At 42.3% G+C, this 19,764-nt stretch overlaps 1 protein-coding gene and 1 long non-coding RNA gene across 5 annotated transcripts in view; one reads left to right on the top strand and one right to left on the bottom strand.

The window, feature by feature from the left end:
* Nucleotides 1-7,286, bottom strand: part of CDC42SE2 (CDC42 small effector 2) — a 100,281-nt gene extending 92,995 nt beyond the window's left edge. For 3 of the 4 annotated variants that reach the window (XM_090131946.1, XM_090131944.1, XM_090131948.1), the window contains exon 1: nucleotides 6,409-6,830. The gene's annotated coding sequence lies outside the window, so the exon portion shown is untranslated. Of the gene's footprint in view, nucleotides 1-6,408; nucleotides 6,831-7,145 lie in introns of those variants that run through there. The other variant, XM_090131945.1, reaches the window with a different exon arrangement.
* LOC149912950 (uncharacterized) lies at nucleotides 6,007-11,918 on the top strand. The gene is made up of 2 exons (XR_016461993.1): nucleotides 6,007-6,303; nucleotides 7,212-11,918. It is a non-coding gene; the product is annotated as an uncharacterized LOC149912950 (long non-coding RNA).
* The last annotated feature ends 7,846 nt before the right edge of the window (nucleotides 11,919-19,764 follow it).

Raw genomic sequence — 19,764 nt, 5'->3', positions numbered from 1 at the left:
AATATTTGTCTAAGATGAATTTCTGACAGGACAAGAAATAAAATTATGAAAATAAAATAAAATGTACTCGTCTTCCACGAGCTCCACAAATGATTCCCTCAAACCCATAAGAAATGGTGCAAATAGCATTTGTTTCCATAAACTGTCAGTATACAGGGTTTTTTTTTTGTTCTTGGGTTTTTTTTTTTTTGTAGTAATATTGTAAGAAAGTTTTTTTGTTTGTTTAAGTACCACGTGTATGAGGACAATTAAAAAACTCATGAGCAGAGAGCACATGAAATATCAAATAAACAATAATTTGAGGACCTCTCCACCATACTTACCCCATAAAAATTAGATGTTACTTAAAACAACTTCAGTCTACTTCTTTTAAGTAAACTGACTTCCTAGACACAGAAAATTAGCTAAAATCCTGCTTCGGAACTCTACAACACATAGTTTTGACTGGAGAAATGAGTATCCACTAGAGCTCAAAATCTGTTTACAGAATTCAAGTAAACACGACAGATCTTAACTTAAAACTGGTTTTTAAATCAATTACTTTTCAGTTACTTTTGTTTCTCTCAAGAGTAAGCCTTAAACAACACAGCTTATCTGAAAGAGACTTGGATATGGAGGATCTGACCAAGCTAGCTTTCACTGGAATGGTTAAGAAGGGAAACAGGTAGCTGAGTTCAAACAAAAAAATGTTCTCAGGAAGCTTTAAAGGAGTAGGTGGAGTTCCTTTAGCAACTGGTTTTTGACGAGAATAGCTGCACCACATGGGGCCAATTAGAAGAAATGTTATCAGTCAGCACAAGTGTTATTGAGCATGAGCCACAAGATAAAGCAAGCAATAAAAGCAATGAGGAGCTTTCTGCATAATAATCCAATGTTTAATTATGACTGTTTTCGTGAGAAAACCAATTTATGAAAGTTCTGCTTTTGCACAAAGTTTAAGTAGCTGTTCTCCAAATACACCTGATGACTACAAGAGGAAAACAATTCCTTTCCAAGGGCTAAAAGTAAAATAACAGTGATTTAAAAAAAACATATAAAAATAAGCTTATGCTTGGACAGAAAAGGTACTAGGTTTAACACAGAAATTAAACTTAGTACCTTAAACTTAGCTGCTTCAGCAGCTACTTGGTTCATGCATTGTTTTGTCCCTATACTGGGATTCATATACAGATAAAACAAGCTGTTTTAGCCTAACTGGTTAGATATAGTTAGAACAGTTTGTCTGTTTGCCTAAAGAACAACTGTAAATACCATATTCTCTTGCAATGTAAAAACATTTTGGTCAGAAATGTCATCAGTATAAGTGATCGTCTCCTAGCACTAGGAATCCCTCATCTCTTTATGTGAAAATTCCTCTTTTATCATGATGAAGATGAATCACTATTTCTTCTCTAGCATGTCTCCTCCAATGCAGAGACAATTTATACACAAACCCTGTGTTTATACACAGAGGCAGTTTATACACAAGCCTTAACACAAACCATGATACTTCATCTACAGCTATATATGGTGGAGAAAGGAATCAAATTCTGCCCAGCAAAGGATGGAAATGGCAATTTTCTAATAACCACAGTACCACATCATGGTACACAAGGTAACTGCATTATAACAGACTCCTGACAGTACTAGATGGTAGCCTGCATTATGAGCCATATTTTCAACTTCAGCCAAATAAGCAGTTCATTGAATGTAATCCAGCAATATCCATTTGAGCTACCTGTTGAATAGCCCTAACTTTGAAACATGATAAACAGCAGATTCTAGCTTTTCAGGTAGTGAAAATGTCAGCAGCTTGCTTTCTCCCATATATCACTCTGATGCACTGCTGTATGTGTACAGAGAGGTAACTGTTCTCGCATAGATATCTTATAACAAACATTACTGATTTGACTGGAGAGAAGGATAAGTAAATCAGAGGAGGAAGTCAGAATGATATATTTAACATCTCAGAAAGCTCGCAAGATCTGCTGATGATAAAACTGACACCTTAAGTCTTCCTTCTTATATCTTCTCCCAAACCAGTGTGTTAACTGTAGCACTGATTAGGAAGATGGAAGAGCACTCACATGTGCCTTCATTACAGACAAGAAAACTTCTACTTTTCCTGGAAAAGAGAAGATAAGCTACAAAGAGAAACTTCTGTTCTCTTTGGGATATGTCTTGGTTTCAGCTGGGACAGAATTATTTTCTTCATAGTATCTGATATGATGCTATGGTTTGGCTTTAGGAGAAAAACAGTGTTGATAACACCATTATCTCAGCCTATGAATTCTATTTCTTTTTTCTCCAATACTCTCCCTTAGCCCACTGAGAGGAGGGAATGAGTGAATGATTGTGTAGTATTCATGTACCTGCCAGGTTAAACTTGCGTATGACAGTAGTTATCACTAGACTAAAAAGCTGATGAGAAAAATTAAACAACAACAGCACACAACACATAGAAGTAAAAAGAGACCAAAGAGGTCCTCAAGCACTATAACACCCAGCTATGCAACAAGTACTGAGAACAGTCCCTCACAAAGCACTCTCCTGAATCATTCATTATTTTCTTTTTTTTTTTTTCTTCCCTAAAACACTGTCAAAACCAGCCAGCATTCTCATCGTTAATTTTCTCTTTATTCTACTCATTAAGTGCAGCATGAACTTCAAAACTTCAACATGTTCAGTGCAAGTGCTAGGCTTTTCTCTTATCCACTTTCATTTGTTTTGGTAGCTCTGTCTTTATCATTATTTCTATATCATCAGTAGTCATGCAGTAAAAAGACACTAATAATGCAAGACTCTCTTGCACCATCAAAATATCAAATCTTTAAATGATTATGAGATGAATGAAATTTGCTCCTTTTTTCATCCAGAATGCTTTACAAAAACACTTCATCCCCCCTTTTCTGATCCCAAGTTTATGTCAATCTAGTCTATTCAAAAAAGTTTGTTCTTGAACAACAACAAAAAATTATATATTTGTGCAGTCATCATCATATACACTTAGCTTGTATAGCATGTCTGTTCCAAGAGGAAAATAGCAAAACAGCTCTAATACTAAAAAATCCACTATAATATTAATCCTGCTAAAGTGTGCTTTAAGAACTGATAAAATTGCATTAGAAAATTGGCATATATGTACCAACCACATAAATGAAGCACATAGCAGCAAATTCCCCGCAAACCTACAGCAAAAACAAGAATGCATCTTGGGCATCAGAACTAGCTAGCATTTTCACACATCTCAGAAAAATACTACTACTGGGAGACATAATGAGACTAGTATTCAAGATGGGTAGTTACTGCTAGTTACTAGCAAACACGTTTTCATTAACATGAAGAGGAAGGTACTAGCGAGGTTGTAAGAAGGACCATGCTATTGACTACCCATTTTCTCATATCTGCAGATACAGAGAGGCATACCACGAGAAACAGATATTCAGAGCTAGGGAGGTGATCAAAGATAAGTGGGTTGTTCAGGCATATGTTTATGTCAAGCAACACTTTTTAGTATTAGATAGAACCCTACCTACTAAAAACATGCATTGAACTAATATATCTGATGTGGAATTTCTACTCAGCTCCTACACGGAAGTTCCCAAATGTAGTCACAAGCTGCAACTAAGAAACCGAAAACTCATTTGAACAGCCAAGGGATCACTCAGAGGTGGTAAAGGTCAGTTGTATTTGGATTATAACCAAGTTATAACCAAGTGCTCAGTGACACTGACCAGAACCCAAAACTAAAAATGAGTCTTTACTGTATGTGTAAAACAGATTGATAAGAAATTTTCTTAGACGTGTAGTGCACCAGGCTTATGTACAATCTGCCTCTTCACAACAAGCTAAGTTCCCTTCCCCCTCCCCCCCCCCAAAAAAAAGGACTTGAAAGAAAGGTACTTTTGGGAAGCAGTTTGTTATATCATTGAGTAGTTTAATTCAGCTTTACATTTCATGCCTAAGGGTTGGTCTATGATCACATTAAACAAACGAAATATCACTGCACTATTAACTTCAAAAAAAAATCTTCAGCACCAAGAAACTGCCACCTCAATTATACACTCCATAATGAAATATTCTCCTTGTTATTTATATGTCAACAGTTTTTAAAAGTCATTTTTATTTACATTATAGTGTATTGCACTGCCAGCACGAAATCTTACTGAAAAAAGAGACACCCCTACACACACACACACACACACACACACACTCCAGCTTTGACGGTCAAAAGGTCTGGCACCAACATCTAAAGGGTTTGGGCAAGCTCCAAAAGGCTTGTTCAGGTTACCAGGTGCTAGACTACTCAGGAACTTCTGATTAACAAACTACTTTACCACCAACAACCACTACTCCTAGAAAAGCAGAACAGTGTTGATTATGCACCAAGGAGAAATGTTAAGTTTGAACATCTAATATTTCTTGTTTACTGCAACATTTCCATAGGACATAATCCAATTTCTTGACATTACTTTAGGAGTAGTATTCCAATCACTGCAGTGAATGCTCTGATGGGTAAGAAGGAAAGTAACAGTAAAAAAGAAAAAACATTCAGAAAGTCACTTAGAACATTAAACTGCATTTTCTTTTTTCCCCTTTCCATTTCTAAAGCAGCCCAACTTTTTTTTTTCTTTTTTTTTTTTTTCCTTCTTCTAAACAGCAGTAACCATTTTAGGATGTTTGAAACATTTTCATTTCTCTTTTTTCAATCATGACAAGCCAGCCCCTCCACAGGCTTTCCCTTAGACAGCCACACTGAAAGACACCACAGAACTCCTTACATGTTTATAGGGTCAGAACTATCAGGATTCTTCAAAGTAGTTTGTGTGGTTGTATTACAGTATAAGTAAATTGTATAAGTTTAGCTTTACAGCTTTAAATTAAAAATAATATGTGATACAGCTACAGCATTTCTCGACAACCAATTGCACCTGCTGACAGTTTCAGTTTTCTTCATTTTGTGAGAAATGGATTAGGACACTTCATAGACCGTACAACAGAGTTTCTCAGTTTCTGACCTAAACATCTTTGGTCTAGATACTCAGAAACTCCACAAGGAATAGTCTTGAACACAGAATAATTGATCTTCTATGGTAATGAGAGCATCCTTTCCTCAAATCAGAAACTGTGTTGAAAACATTTTCTACATTAGCAAACATGTTTAGGTGTTCAGACAACCATATTCAGATTTTAAGGTGAAATAAAATTTAAGAGACCAGTGATGTATACATTGGTAAACAAATCTTTGTACAAGTTAGAATTTATATATAGTGCATGACTTCTTTGCTTATTTGAACTTCTACTTAGTTCATTATTTGCTTGAACATTCTCTACAATTCACTGACAACAGCCCCTTTTAACCTTAAAAAAAAAATCTCTGTAAGTTGTTTTGTCTTTCAAAATTATGACTATGTCACAAACATGAAAGATACCTTTCAGAAACACCCCTGTACCTGTACTGAGCTATCATTAATCAGACTTACCTAAGCAAATGGCACTGACTAAACATTCCTTAGAATGTGCTTATTCCTCACACATAGCCCCAATTTATTCAGTTAAATATAAGGAAGCACATTAGTGTTACTGCTACAAGGGCTTCCTGCCTGCTGAACTGAGATTCAGTGGCAGCCACCTGTCCTTCAGGATCAAATAAGCACCAAACAAAACACACAAAAACAGAACCTCTTGCTTTAAAAACAGTACACCCAGACTTTACAAACCACTTCAGTTTTGCATCCTGTTATCATAGTACTGTGAGGATGTATTGAAACGGCTGAGAGAAATCCGTTTAGGATTTCATTTAATTTGCATCTGAAGTTTTTTGTAGGGGAAAAAAAAAAAAGTGTGAGAGATTAAATAATTCCTCCATCCACCCATCCAAACTTAAGAACAGAATGAGTGGACTTACATTTTCAATCATATCAACTTCATAACAGCAAGATTTTGACAGAAGCACACGGTCAGATGCGGTCAGCAGCAGTCGAACCCCCCACTCAGCAGGCAGGCGCACCTCCGCTACCACGCGGCCGCTCCTCCGGGGACGCACTACCAGGCTGCATCTGCGGCAAGCCCGCGGCCCTCGGGGCGTCCATCCACAGCACCACCCTCGGGTCACTCCACGCCCGCTGCCGCCTGGCCGCCCCCGCCCCCCGCAGGCCGGGCCCGAGGCCCGCATCCCGCACAGCCGCCCAGCGCGGCACCTGCCCGATAGCACGACAGAGAGCAGCGCGCTTCGCCCTGCCCGCGGCCCGCCGGCCGAGCGTCGCTTCCGGCCCCGATGCAGCGCCAGCGCGCGGGCAGGGAGCGGTCCCGCCCCACCGCCAGGTATCGGTACTCGCGCTCTGCCCGGCCCGGCCTTTCCCTTCCCCGCTTGCCGCTTCCCGTGCCACCGGGTGCTCGGGCTCTGCGGACCCCCGCGACGTCACTCACCGCTGCCCACGGTGGCGCCCGCGCCTTTGTCTTCCCGCTGCGCCTCGGAACCTCCGTACCCCTCCGCCGGGCGCCCCGCGCCTCTCCCCGCGTTGCGGGGCGACCGCGAGGAGGATGCGGGTGCAATCGGCGGGGCGTCACATGCAGCGGGTGCAGGCCCCCTCTCGCGCTCCCGGCCGAGCGCCCTCCCTGCGCGGTGGGGCGCGGCGCTGCGAGCCCGGCCGGGAGGCTCCGGGGCGGGGTGGATGGAGGTGAAGATGGCGACCTCGACAGCGCTGCTGTGGCGAGGGGAGCGGATCCTCGGGAGGCCAGCTCCGCGCCGGTTTCGGCTCGGCGCTGGGAGGGAGGGGACAAAGGAGGCCGGGCGGTAGCGACGGCGGCTGCCGCCGCCCGTTCCCTCTCCGCTGCCGCCGCCAGAGCGCTTTCAAACCACTGCCGGTGCCGGGAGGGAACGCGCCCGGCCCCGCAGCGACCCCTGCCGGCCCTTCCCTCTGCTCGGAGCGCAGCGGGGCCTTGGGTTCGGCGGCGGCGGGCAGGGCAGGGCAGGGCAGGGCAGGGCTGTGCTGTGTCGTGTCGTGCCGGCCGGCGAGCTGTCGCCGCCCGCCCCACACGGAGCCCCTATAAGGTGCTAGAGCTGCCAGCAGCCCGGCCGCCGCCGTGGCCAGCGGGAAGATCCCTACCGCAGCCTGCAGGCCCAGCTCCGGACCCCTCCCGGCACGCCGCGGGGTTCGCCTCACCTGCTGTGCATCTGTGAGGGGTTAGTCGCTTGCTTAGTCATCAGCGGGAGTGCGCTGTCCTTGCAGAGGCCGTGGGAAAGCAGTTAGCGAGATCTGATGCGGTCGGATCATAGCTCCAGGAGCACAGGGGAGTATAGAGCGCGGCAGAAGGCTCTGAACTGGACCCCAGGCCGTTCACAGCAGCGGGCCCCGCGTTTTGCTGATGACCTTCACCGTCTTACCGTCAGCGGAGTGGGTGGTGAAGCAGTCACTGATTCGCCGATCCCAAATAGCTGCTACGGCATCAGGAGTCTTGAGCAGAGTGCTCTCCACAGCACTTGCTAGGACCGTACATTGTCTTGAAATTAAATAAATAAATAAAAATAAAAATTCCAAGCAATTCCAAGTATGAATCAGCCACACCAGCAGCATTTTTCACACACCTGTTTAGATGTTACATTATCAGGTTCTTGCAAAGTGCTGTTGCAGCCCTTGTTAGCACTGGTTTTAAACCTCTCCTTATTCTTAATGGACTTTAGTTCATAAGAATCGTGTGATGCAGAGAAAATACTATCATAACCATTTTCAAGATGAGAAATCTCTGCATAAAAAAAACATTATAGCTTGCCTTTGGTCATACAGATAGTGCTTGGTAAAACCAGAAGCTAAATCATGGAATCATAGAATCATATAATTGAATTGGAAGGGAGTCCCAAGGGTCACCTAGTCCAACCTCCCTGCAAAATGAACAGGGACGCCCACAGCTCTGCGAGGTTGCTCAGTGCCTGGTCCAACCTGATGCTGGATGTCTGTAGGGACAGAGCATCCACCATGTCTCTGGGCAACCTGTTCCAGTGTTTCACCAACATCACTTTAAAAACCTTTTTCTTTATATCCAGTCTAAATTTCCCCTCTTTTAGTTTGAAACCATTTCCCCTTGTCCTATCACAACAGACCCTGCTAAATAGTCTGATCCCTTTTACAGCCCCCCTTTAGATACTGAAAGGCAGCTCTCTGGTCTCCTTGGAGACTTTTCTCCTTCAGGCTGAACATTGCCTGCTCTCTCAGTCTGTTGTCTTAGGGGGAGGTATTCTATCCCTTGAAGCACTTTTGTGGCCCTCCTCTGAACACATTCCAACAGGTCCATGTCACTCCAGCACTGAGGACTCCACACTTGCACACAATACTCCAGGTGAGATCTCACCAGTGCAGAGCAGAGGGGTAAGATCACCTCCCTCAACCTCCTGGCCATGCTTCTTTTGATGAAGCCGAAGGTACGGTTGGCTTTCTGGGCTGTAAGGGCACACTGCTGGCTCACATCCAGCTTCTACTCACCCTCACCTTTTCATTGGCTAAGCTCAATCTTCTTGTCTCTCAGACTGTACTGATAGCAGAGGTTGCTACAACCCAGTACAAGACCTTTCACCTCGATTTGTTGAACCTCATGAGGCTCTCCTAGGCCCACTGCTCAAGCCTGGGTTGGTCTCTCTTGGTTACATCCCATTCCTCAGGCATGTCAGCTGCACCACACAGCTTGATGTCATCCACAGAAGACTTGCTGTGGGTGCTCTTGACCCCACTGTCAATGTCACTGATATTAAGATATAAGATATTAAAGAACATCTCTCCCTGTACTGATCCCTGAAGCACATAACTTGTCACTGATCTCCATCCAGATACTGAGCCATTAAGACAATTCTGTGGATACAGTCTTGCAAACAGTTCCCTGTTCATCAAAGAGTTCACCCAAAAAATCCCTCTTTCCAATTTATAGAAAAGGATGCTATGGGGGACCATGTCAAAGTCCTTACTGGAGTCCAGACAAATTATATCAGCTGAATATTTAAATAGAAATGTTGTAACTAAGCATATTTGTACAAAAAACCTTCTGCAGAATTTTGTCCTGTCTTGGTAGTGTATATTCAAAAAGTGTAATGAAGGATGCTGTGCAGTGTGTCGCTTCCACACTATGCACTTGATTTAAGTGAGAATGTCCAGGTCTTATTGGCCAGACTTTGTGCTGAAATGCATAAATCAGAGGGACACTGCAGGATACTGGGCAAAACCTGCTTATACAGGAATTCTTCCTGTGGAGAACTGCCCACACTGAAAGCACCAATGATGTATACATTCATCATTCTCTGTTTTAGGCAGCTTCTGATAATGCTCATAGTCTTCGGTGTCTTCCCTACCATGTGCCCAGAGCGTCCTGCTGGTCCTGGTAGCACAAAGCAGTGAGCACCCAGTGTCTCCAAGCTGTGTCCAGCAGCACCACGAGAGATCCATCTACACTGTGCCAAGAAGTTGTCAATGGACAGTCATGGGCCAGGCTGCATATATACAGCCACACATAAAATCTTCACTTTCTAAATACTTGTCTTCCTTCTGACTAAAAAGTGACTGTTCTCTGCATTTCTTTCCCATTACTGATGACTTTTTAAAATTATCTCTTCCCTATCTAAAGTTAGAAGGGAAGTTTATCTTTCAGAATCTAGTTTTCCCCCTCCTGCTTCCTCAAGGCCTCATGCCAAAGAGTGAAATTTATCAGGGCAGAAAAAACTCAATATCTGAATGAACCTTTGATGATAAATGACATTCTTCCCACCCCGTGTACCAGAGTGCTTGGCAGTTAGCATTCCAAACAAAGAGAAATCTATCAGTGCTTGCTTTGATCATGTTTGCAAAAGAATGATTGCCTTTTAAAAGGAAAAAAACAAAGTTTAATAATTCTAAATAAATATAATAAATCTAGCAATGCATTGTTCTCTGTTTTAAATAAACAATAAATTGAACATGTTAGCTGTGACCAGGTTACAGTGTGTGGGTGTAAAACCCACAAACACCATGGTGTTCCTTTATTTCTGGCATTGCCATGGGTGTTCTGGGAAGGTTTGGGTGGCAGCTATAAGCAGTGGGGTCAGCAATATATGGAGCTGCTGCGACTGGCCAGGCCAATGCTGCTGACCTGTGCCAACCCTGCACATTCCTGTGGCAGTCTGTGCAGAAGTGTTTTCTATTGCTGTTTCTGCAAACAAGAACTTAGGGGCCCCTAATAAAGCTCAACCTGTGAGAGGCAACGTGTTAAGCTCTGTTCATTCAGAGTCTGCAAGGATCTGTTCCCAGCCAGCGCTGAAGATGAGTCCAAACATAAAGAGCCAGACTCAAGAACAGCTCTGACAGGTGGTGCAGGGGCAAGGAGCAAGTTTAGCCTTTGGTCTGCTACTGAAAAAGAAAGCTACTCTGATGTCCATCTTTCCATGGGGATCTCCACCATCCCATAGTGGATATCCCCAGTCCTTCGCGACGAACAAGCCAGAGTAAAGCAAGACCTTTATTTCTCCAGATTTTTTCCCCCCCTGGAAGTCCCTGTAAATCCTCCCAGTTCGCATGGATTTGGCATACCAGCCCCTCCATATGTCCTGTTGACATGGAGGCTCATGCCACATGCTTCGTAGCTTTCTTTCTCACTTAGACTCACAGAGGATACACTTGATGCACAAGCTCAGGTACTCCGTCATCAGGGATCATGAGGCACATTTACCACTCATCAGGAAGGTGAGAGTGGAAAGGAGCGTGTTCTTTATCAGCACAATCACTTCTCACTTAACATGTAAAGACCTGAATCTGGCAGAGTACTCCAGAGCTTTTCTGTGACAAAAAAATAAGATCTTTAAACAAAAGCAGCTCACCAATTGTAAATTCAAGGGGAATTTTTTGCAGATCTGTTCCATTTCAGCACTTCCTCTGTCAGAAAGGAGCTTCAGTAAATAGCTGCAGTGATTTTGTTGCTTCTTTCTAAGCCTGCAGTCAAATCTCTCTGCAATGTCTTCATTCAGTGCTCTTTTTTTTTTTTTTCCTGACAGAAATGCAATACCACAAAAAAATTTTTTACAGTTACTGTCTGTGCAAGAACCAGGGCTGATAATTAGGTTTCTAACACACTTTCTATAACTTCCCTGAATTTTCTTTGTAGGCATTTATATGGTCCTGGAAAGCTGTAATTATTTAACTTCCTTCTTTGTTTCCTCTCTCACCCTCTGTTCCTGGTCTGTTTAAGGTGCATGTTATGTTCATGCTGTCTTTGCACATTGCCTGGCTTTAAGTAATTTCCAATTAGATTGGCTTCTCTACTTGCTATTGTAATATAAATACTAAATAATGCTGCAATTTATTTTTTTTTTATGATTATGATTTCAGAAGCTCTCGAGTTTAACTTTGTTTTCCTATTTATGAAAATATGAGTTTTATTGGTTTTACCAGGGACCAAAGGTCATTCCTTTAGGCACTGTGGAAAGCAGGCTTTGCTGAGAGATGCTGGCAGAAAGGTCAGGGGATGAGAGCGAACCCCCTGGAATCCTCTTGAACATCTACTTTTTCTCACCATTACTATTAATTTTCCCAAGTGTCTTACTGATGGCATGGAGACTTTTACAGATTTACCCCATTGGTAGTGCTGACTAGGCTCAAGTGTTTTCCTAGACAGCTTCTCTTACTCATTCTGGAAAAAATTAATATAACTGTACCTACAGCAGAGAAATGTTCAGTATAAATACCCACTTCTTTCTTTCCCTTTCTCCCTCCCTCCTTGCTTCTTCCCTTCTTCCCTTCTTCTTCCCTTCCCTTCCCTTCCCTTCCCTTCCCTTCCCTTCCCTTCCCTTCCCTTCCCTTCCCTTCCCTTCCCTTCCCTTCCCTTCCCTTCCTTCCTCTTTCTCTCTCTCTCTTTCCTCCTTTCTTTCTTTTTCTTTCTCTCTTTCTTTTCATTCCCTTTTTTTTTTTTTTTTTTTTTGCCAAAGGAGCATGAAAAGAAATGACTAGTACCTTCACAATAATTCTGTTTCTAGCTTTAAAATATATATTTCAATGCCACATCTGGCGTCAGGTGCATTTTGTACCTCTAAAGGAACTTCCGTTCTCTCTGTGAAATGTGGGGCATCAATGTGCACAAATCCATGGGCTCTGATGTGATACACCCATATGTGCTGAGGGAGCTGGCAGAGGTGATTGTCGAACCACACTCTATCATCTTTGACAGGTGTTGGAGTGCAGGAGAGGTGCCTGAAGACTGGAGGATAGCCAGTGTCACTCCAGTCTTCAGAAAGGGCCGGAAGGAGAATCCAGGGAACTACAGACCAGTCATTCTCACCTCTTTCCCTGGAAAGGCGATGGAACAGCTTGTTTTGCATGCCATCTCCAAACAATTGGAAGAGAAGAAGGTCATCAGGAATAGTCAGCATGGACTCACCAAGGGAAGATCGTGCTCAACCAACCTTGTAGTCTTCTATGATGTCATCACCAGCTGGGTAGATAGGTGGAGAGCAATGGATGTGGTCTACCTTGACTTCAGCAAGGCTTTTGATAATGTCCCCCATGACATCCTCATAATGAAGCTAAGAAAGTGTGGGATAGATGAGTGGATAGCAAGGTGGGTTGAGAACTGGCTGACTGGCCGAGTTCAGAGGGTGGCAATCAGCAATGCAGAGTCTGGTTGAAGACCTGCGACTAGTGGTGTTCCTCAGGGGTCAGTACTGGGTCCAGTCTTGTTCAATATCTTCACTGACGACCTTGATGAGAGAGTAGCATCCGCCGTCAGCAATTACATTGATACAAAGCTGGGAGAAGTGGCTGATATGCCAGAGGTTGTGCTCCCATTCAGCAAGACTTGGACAGACTGGAGAGCTGGGCAGTAAGAAACCAGATGAGGTTCAAGAAAAGCAAGTGTAGAGTCATGCACCTTTGAAGGAATAACCACAAGTATCAGTACAGGCTGGGACATGACTTGCTGGAGAGAAGCTCTGTGGAAAAGGACCTGGGGGTCCAGGTTGGCCATGAGCCAGCAGTGTGCTTTGGTGGCCAAGAAGGCCAGTGGGATCCTGGGTTGCAGGTCAAGGGAAGTGATCCTTTCCATCTACTCTGCCCTGGTCAGGTCTCACATGGAGTACTGTAACCAGTTCTTTGCTCCCTGGTACAACAAAAAAAAAAAAGACAGGGATCTCCTGGAGAGAGTCCAGCGGACGGCCACAAAGGTGATAAAGAGCTTGGAGCATCTCCCCTTTGAGGAAAGGTTGCGTGACCTGGGTCTGTTCAGCTTAGAGAAAAGAGGAGTGAGAGGTGATCTTATTAATGTTTATAGATATCTTGGGTGTGAGAGACGAAGGGACATGGCCAACCTCTTTTCAGTGGTCTGTGGGGACAGGACAAGAGGAAACAGCCCTAAATTTGAGCTTAGGAAGTTCCACATTAATATGTAAAAGAACTTCTTCACAGTGAGAGTGATGGAGAACTGGAACAGGCTGCCCAGAAAGGTTGCAGATTCTCCTTCTCTGGAGATATTCAAGACCCACCTGGATGCCTACCTGTGCAGCCTGCTGTAGAGAGCTTGCTTTGGCAGGGGGTTTAGACTTGATGATCTCTAGAGGGCCCTTTCAGACCCTACAATTCTGTGATTCTGGGGTTCTGTGATTCTTTTGTCTCATATTTTCTGGGAAGTACTCCAAACTGCTGCTGACCCTAGAGATCAAATGGCTTCAGTGGGAAATATGCCTGTCTTCAGTAAGACCAGGTTTTTACTGCATGTTTGTGTGCTTATAGCTTTGTAACACAGCATTTTGAGTGTCTGGGTCTTTATTTATTTATTTCCCCCCCCCCCCTAATATATCACAAAGATTCATGCTCAGTTACACTAATAAATTGCAGTATACCTTTTCCATTGCTGCTGGTTTTGTTATTTAATGCAGCTAGACATTTAAAAACAGAATCCTACTTGGCAGGTGGATGGGTGGTACTAAAAGCCTGGTTGCAGTGGTACTTGGCTGAGCAGTTAACCATTCCATTAGGGCATACCTCTTTTCCTCCTTTACGCAATGGGCAGCAAGTTACATCAACTCACATATTGCTGGTAGTTTTGATCTCATTCCAACCTGCTACATTAATTTGGAATAACTTTCAGTCTCAAGCCACTGGAGACTGGCATTTGTTTTGAGCAGGACATTCATGTTGACGAAAAAGGAAAAGCAACTGCCCTCAGCATGTGCACAGTAGTGTTGTGTCCTGAAGCATTATGATCTTTCTGCTTGCTACTGGAATCTCTAATAGTCCTATCATTAAGTGTAGACATTTATTTTGTGTCCATAGCACTGGTCAAAAGAGTTGGGGTTTCATAACAGAACTAGATGATGTGGGGGAAAAACATGCTGAGCTTCCCTTAATATAAGAATCCTTATGACTGCTTATAGAGCTGGGAGAATTTTAGAAAGCTCACAGGCAAAGCCAGGGGCAGGATATATGTGGTGATCCATCAAAAAACTTAACTCAAATGCCATCCACACAGTAGAAGAAATGTATGTGCGAGGTTATGCAGCTTTTTATTATTGTACCATCAGCCTCACTGATTCCTTCTTGGGTGAAGCACAGTTTTGGCTTGCCTGTCCAGCTGCACTGCCACAGTTTGCCGTGGCAGGGCATGGCTTTTTGTGTGGGGCAGGCCTAAACGTGTCTTTTTTTCCTGAACTGAACAAGACCAGAGATGCAGCAAATGACACTGAGGACAAGTGAGTGGTGAGTGAACATCTCTGTAGAAGTGGAAAGTTCTTCACAGGTGCTGAGGGAATGAAAACAAAATGTTTATGGACATAGTAAATAACTGAAAGTTATAGCTACATGCAATTATCGATGCTGTATGTGTAATTAAATCAAGGTATCATATTACATGGATGTTGCCCATAATATTTGGCAGGAAAATGTCTTCCTGACATGAAAATGGATGACAATATCCATTCTGAATTCTGGCCTCAGATGTACAATGGGAAGTGAAAACTTGGTCTTTTGTAGTGACTGAACTACAAAATGACAAAAGCATACTTGTAAGTTGAAATGTGACTAAGATATACTAACAATAAAATATTAGTATGAAGTTCCAGGTTTGCTAGAACAAATAAATTCTAGTTTCTTAGGTTTTTTCTCTATAAGGTCTGGTAGAAAGTCAAATGAATTAAGTTTTTCTGGCAGGTGAGACGTTCACCAACTCTCTGCTGTGTGGTTTCTCTGCAGTTTAATAAAGGACAACAAAAACTTATAAGAACTTACAAATCTGAGACTTTATCTTTTTATGACAAAGATTTACACAGCAGTCACAGCTTGAAGCAAGGTAAGAAAACCTTATTTATTTGAATAGGAAATTAAAAAAGAGAGAGAGAAAAACTCAGTCTGAAAAGAAAGCTAATAGAACAATGAAAACTGCCTTAAAGGAATCTCAGATTTTCACATTTATGTGTTTGACAGAATTAGCTATGAAAATGGGGCTATCCAATCACCCAATTCACATAATAGAAATCACAGCTACTGCAGGCAGTCAGAATACAATTTTTCCAGCTTAATGCCTTAAGCAATATATGGCAGCAAAAAGTTCTGCAAGATGATCGTTCAAATATTTTCTGAAAGTATATTTCCTGTGGGTCTTGAGTGACTGCCTTTTCTCCCCTATGGCACAGAATTGACAAAGGAGTATTTAATCAACCATTCTCTTTCCCTTTCTGAGTCTATATTTGACTTTATTTTCTTTCCTCACAAAACCAGGAGAAACATGGGAAGTTTCCCTTGGATGTCAGCTATACCAGCACTGCTTTCTAACTTATCAGAGCACTGGGATATTTGACCTGAACGATCCTGTTATATCCAAAGAGAAAAGTAAATATTCTGGAATAAGGGGCTCTAAATCATTGGGACTTATGCTGGGGAAAAAAAAAAAAAAAAAGAAAAAAAAAGAAAGGATTCACTCTTATGACTTAATTAGTAAGCTGTAACCTGAAAGGTTATCCAAATATGTCCTTCTGAGCAGACTTATAGGTATGGCAGGCCCCACCTGGGTGTATATTGCACCTGTGTCTTTGGCACCTGCCTGGCAGCAGTGCAGGAAGCTGGGGCTGGTGTAGGACGGCTAAGAAGGCCTACGTTTCATTTCCACCATAATGGCCTCCTTCTAGTGAGGTCAGGCCACAGAGAGTCTGCCTCTTTACTAGAGCAGCCAAGACTTTGGCGCTGAAATGTATTGTAAGTAAGGCTTGGTGTTCTGTATTGTATTTCATACATTCTGGAACTCTCTTTTTTCAGGCAGGCACCGTAGCACAATGGGAAATGGCTGTAGTGCTGAGGATTGTCTTCCCTTGCAATCCCTCAGAGAAATCCTGGGATTTTTAGTATTCACCACTTGTAGGCAAGTCTCACCTCTATAATGTCATGGAAATCTTTATAGGAAATATTTGAGGGGAAAGCAGTAAAGCTCCCAGACTAATCTATAAAAGTAAGCTCCTCTGAAAAAAAGTACAAGAATGCACACTGATTTTCACCATAAATAGATGTATTTAGTTGCTGCTAATGGGCATAATCACTTGGATGGAGTTTGGTGTCCTCTGAGCAATTGCAAAGAAAAATTAAGCACCAGTGATAATTCTGGTGGGTAAACTTAAAAACAATTGAGACTTCAAATGCATATTAAATGTAACTCAGGTTCCAAACCGGGAGAAGTTGGAGCTTCTTCAGATATTAAACTCCCACTGAAATTTAAAGCAACTCTAGCAATCTCTCAGAGAGCTGTAGGTTTTTTATTCACCTTAGTAGAGTTCAACTATTTGTTCCAGAGCAATTATTTCTATAAACAAAATACACTAGCATAGATCCTGCTCATGAACAAAGCACATACACTACTTGAACAAGTTCAAGAGTTTGTCAGGCTATCCCCTGCTGGTTCATATAACTTACTTTTTCAGCATTCCAAAAAGTCAAGCAAAATGTTGATGAATTGCTTTCCACTTTAAAGATCCCCGACAGAGAGACTGATTACAGTGTGCATAAATGAGAAAAAAAAAAAATACAGTGAAAATGTGTAGGACAGCAGAAGGGAGCTACCAAATAAAATGTACCACCTATTTATACATCTAGAAAAACATTCCAAGGATTTGTGTGCTGGATTATCTCATAGAAACTCTCTTTTCAAACTCAAACAATCCACAGCTGAGCAGTAAATGGCAATGATACATAAATAGAGATAAATAGAGCTGTGCCCTTGAGAATATAAGGATGTGTAATTTTGGAAACTCAGTATGTACTTTAGTGTTTTTTGTCCACCATGTGATTGCTTCCTTTTTGGTTTCCGTATTTTTAGTCCTGTTGGTCCAAATGTGTGCTTGGAAACAGATGAAGCACCACTTCATCTCGTTGGGACACAAGCAGCCTTATGCTTATAAAGCCATATCAACCTGAGGTGGCTCAGCTGTTGGTGCACAGCCTTGTTCTTCCCACTGAGCTAGGAATTCAAAGCAGGGAGCAACGTCAGCATATCACACTGCCTGCTGCTACTGGCTTTATTTTGGTTGCTTTATTGGAAAGAAGAGGGTCTGCAGAACATTTAAAGCAAACAGATTGCCTCAGTGTGCAGAGGACCAAAAAAGACATGCTGCTCCCTGAATGCTTAGTATTTTGTCACCATCAAGTTATACATAGCCAGTTCTATTCTGAGGCTTGTCCCTAAGGCATCTGAAGCAGCGGGAACTTAAGCCAAAATCTTCCTGGAAAACTTTTAGCACAATTTACTCATACAATGTGGGAACACAATTAAAAAACACTTAAATCCAAAAGCTTAATGCATTAAGCTTTTCTTTGAATGTATTTCTTACTAATGCTTTGCCAGTGCTAGGACAGCTTCACTAATGTTTAGAACAGGTAGGAGTGAGAGCAAAGACATCCTGCTGGCACCCAGTGTTCCACATATCGGTGTTGCACCAGAAGATTCCCACCATGTTCAGGAATGGTTGGGACTCTGACAAAAAACTTGGGTAGTTGCTACTGGAAGTTTATGGATTAGCATTGTAAGATACTTCATTTGTGAGATATTTATGGTGACAATCCGCACTTTGTATGTGGGATATACTTGCAGAAGTTTAATTTAAAAAAAAATGTGCTAAGTCTTTTGGGCCATTTTTCCATTTTTTTTTTCCTTTCCTCATTTTAGATTTCAAATATACTGAGGGATTTCATGGAAGTGAAATCCTTTCACTTTCTCCCATGCCACTTCCTTAAGAATGAAGGATGTATTTGTAATGACCTAATCTGACAAGAAATAAGTAAATAAATAATCACTGTATCCCAGTGAAATCAATTAAGAATTTTCCACTAACTTCTATGGAAGCTGGATTAAATCCCAAGAATTGCATTAGTTTTAGAGCAAATATAACAGGGGAATAGATGTCTTCCTTCAGCAAGAAGAGAATGAAGGACTTTCTGAGGTATCAAATTAGAGACATGGGGCTCATGTTCCTTTTATTATGCCCAAACAATATATTGTGGCAACAGAACAATTAAACAGTTTCTGGGTTTCCTTAGAAATTTCCTCATACTACCTCCTTCAGATAAGACTCGAACACACACACACACATGAAAAACACCTCTCTACCAGAAGTTATAACATTCCTCCCTCCCCAAACTGTTCACCTTGCATTATTAATGAATTCATTTTTACTCTTACAGTATCTCAGTCTAAGAATACACACAGGCAGTTCCATGTTCGGATGAGCCTAGGGAGCGCACAGTGCCTGTTGTTTGTGCTGTGCCTTGCCTGTGAGACAGTGCTAAACAGGATTTGCAGCTTGCTGGGCATGAACAGTGTGGTACAGCAGGTCTTCTGCTGGGGGACAATTTAGAATAGGTGTTAGGGGGGAACTTCAGGGCAAAATCTTTCCTCGGTGGTGAGGCAACTGGCACAGGCTGCCCAGAAAATCTGTGGATGCACCATCTCTGGAGGTGTTCAAAGCCAAGTAGGATGGGGACATGAGCAGCCGGATCTGCTGGGTGGCAGCCCTGTCCACAGCAAGGGGTTGGAACTAGGTGATGTTCAAGATCCCCTCCAATTTATATCTATGTTTGGTTCTATGATTCTGTGATTCTAAGATTCTACAATATGCCACAAAGTGCATTCAGATCACAGTGGAGACACAGCATCTTTGCCTCTACTAATGTTGGAAAATCTCACAACTGTAAATTTCTTTTCAAATTTTGAATCTACTCATGTGTATGTTCTGAACAAGGCACCAGTTTCTTTGGCCTGTTTGGACATTTGGAATTCACTCATATATGACCAATACCTACACAATTTTCTGAAGCACAAAAAACTGAGACTACTGAAACAAAAAATGAGTTTGTATTCATTCTTCTTCCAGGGTGGTCAACAGCAATGAAAAACCAGGAGCAAGTAGAAAATGTAATGAAATCTTATGATATTAAACATGGCTACTGTTGGTTTTTTTTCTGTTTACTTTTTGCCTTGGTCAGCATCCAAAAGCCCCATTATGGCATATTTAACCAAAACAATAAAGTTCTTATATATGTAAAAAGAGAATCTGCTTGAAGAGCTCACAGTCAAACTGAAGAGCAAGAAGGAGCAAGCTGAACTTAAAAATAATCAAAGTGAGGTGTGGGTGGTTCCGTGAGTGGTTAGGTGGCTGTGGTACCACTCTGACAAATCCCAGCCTCCCAGTGAAAGGCAAATCTTTTTCTGTTGCTTTGTTGTTGTAGTTTATCAAAATTGTTTGTTTCAACCCAATCTGGCACTGGAAATTGCCTTTGCTACTGCTCAGTCTGCAGAAGTTCTGTG

This window comes from Phasianus colchicus, chromosome Z (genome assembly GCF_987193195.1).
Source record: "Phasianus colchicus chromosome Z, bPhaCol1.hap1.1, whole genome shotgun sequence".
Lineage (NCBI taxonomy): Eukaryota > Metazoa > Chordata > Aves > Galliformes > Phasianidae > Phasianus > Phasianus colchicus.
The sequence above is the reverse complement of the archived record's forward strand: the minus strand, read 5'-3'. Positions and strand labels throughout refer to the sequence as shown.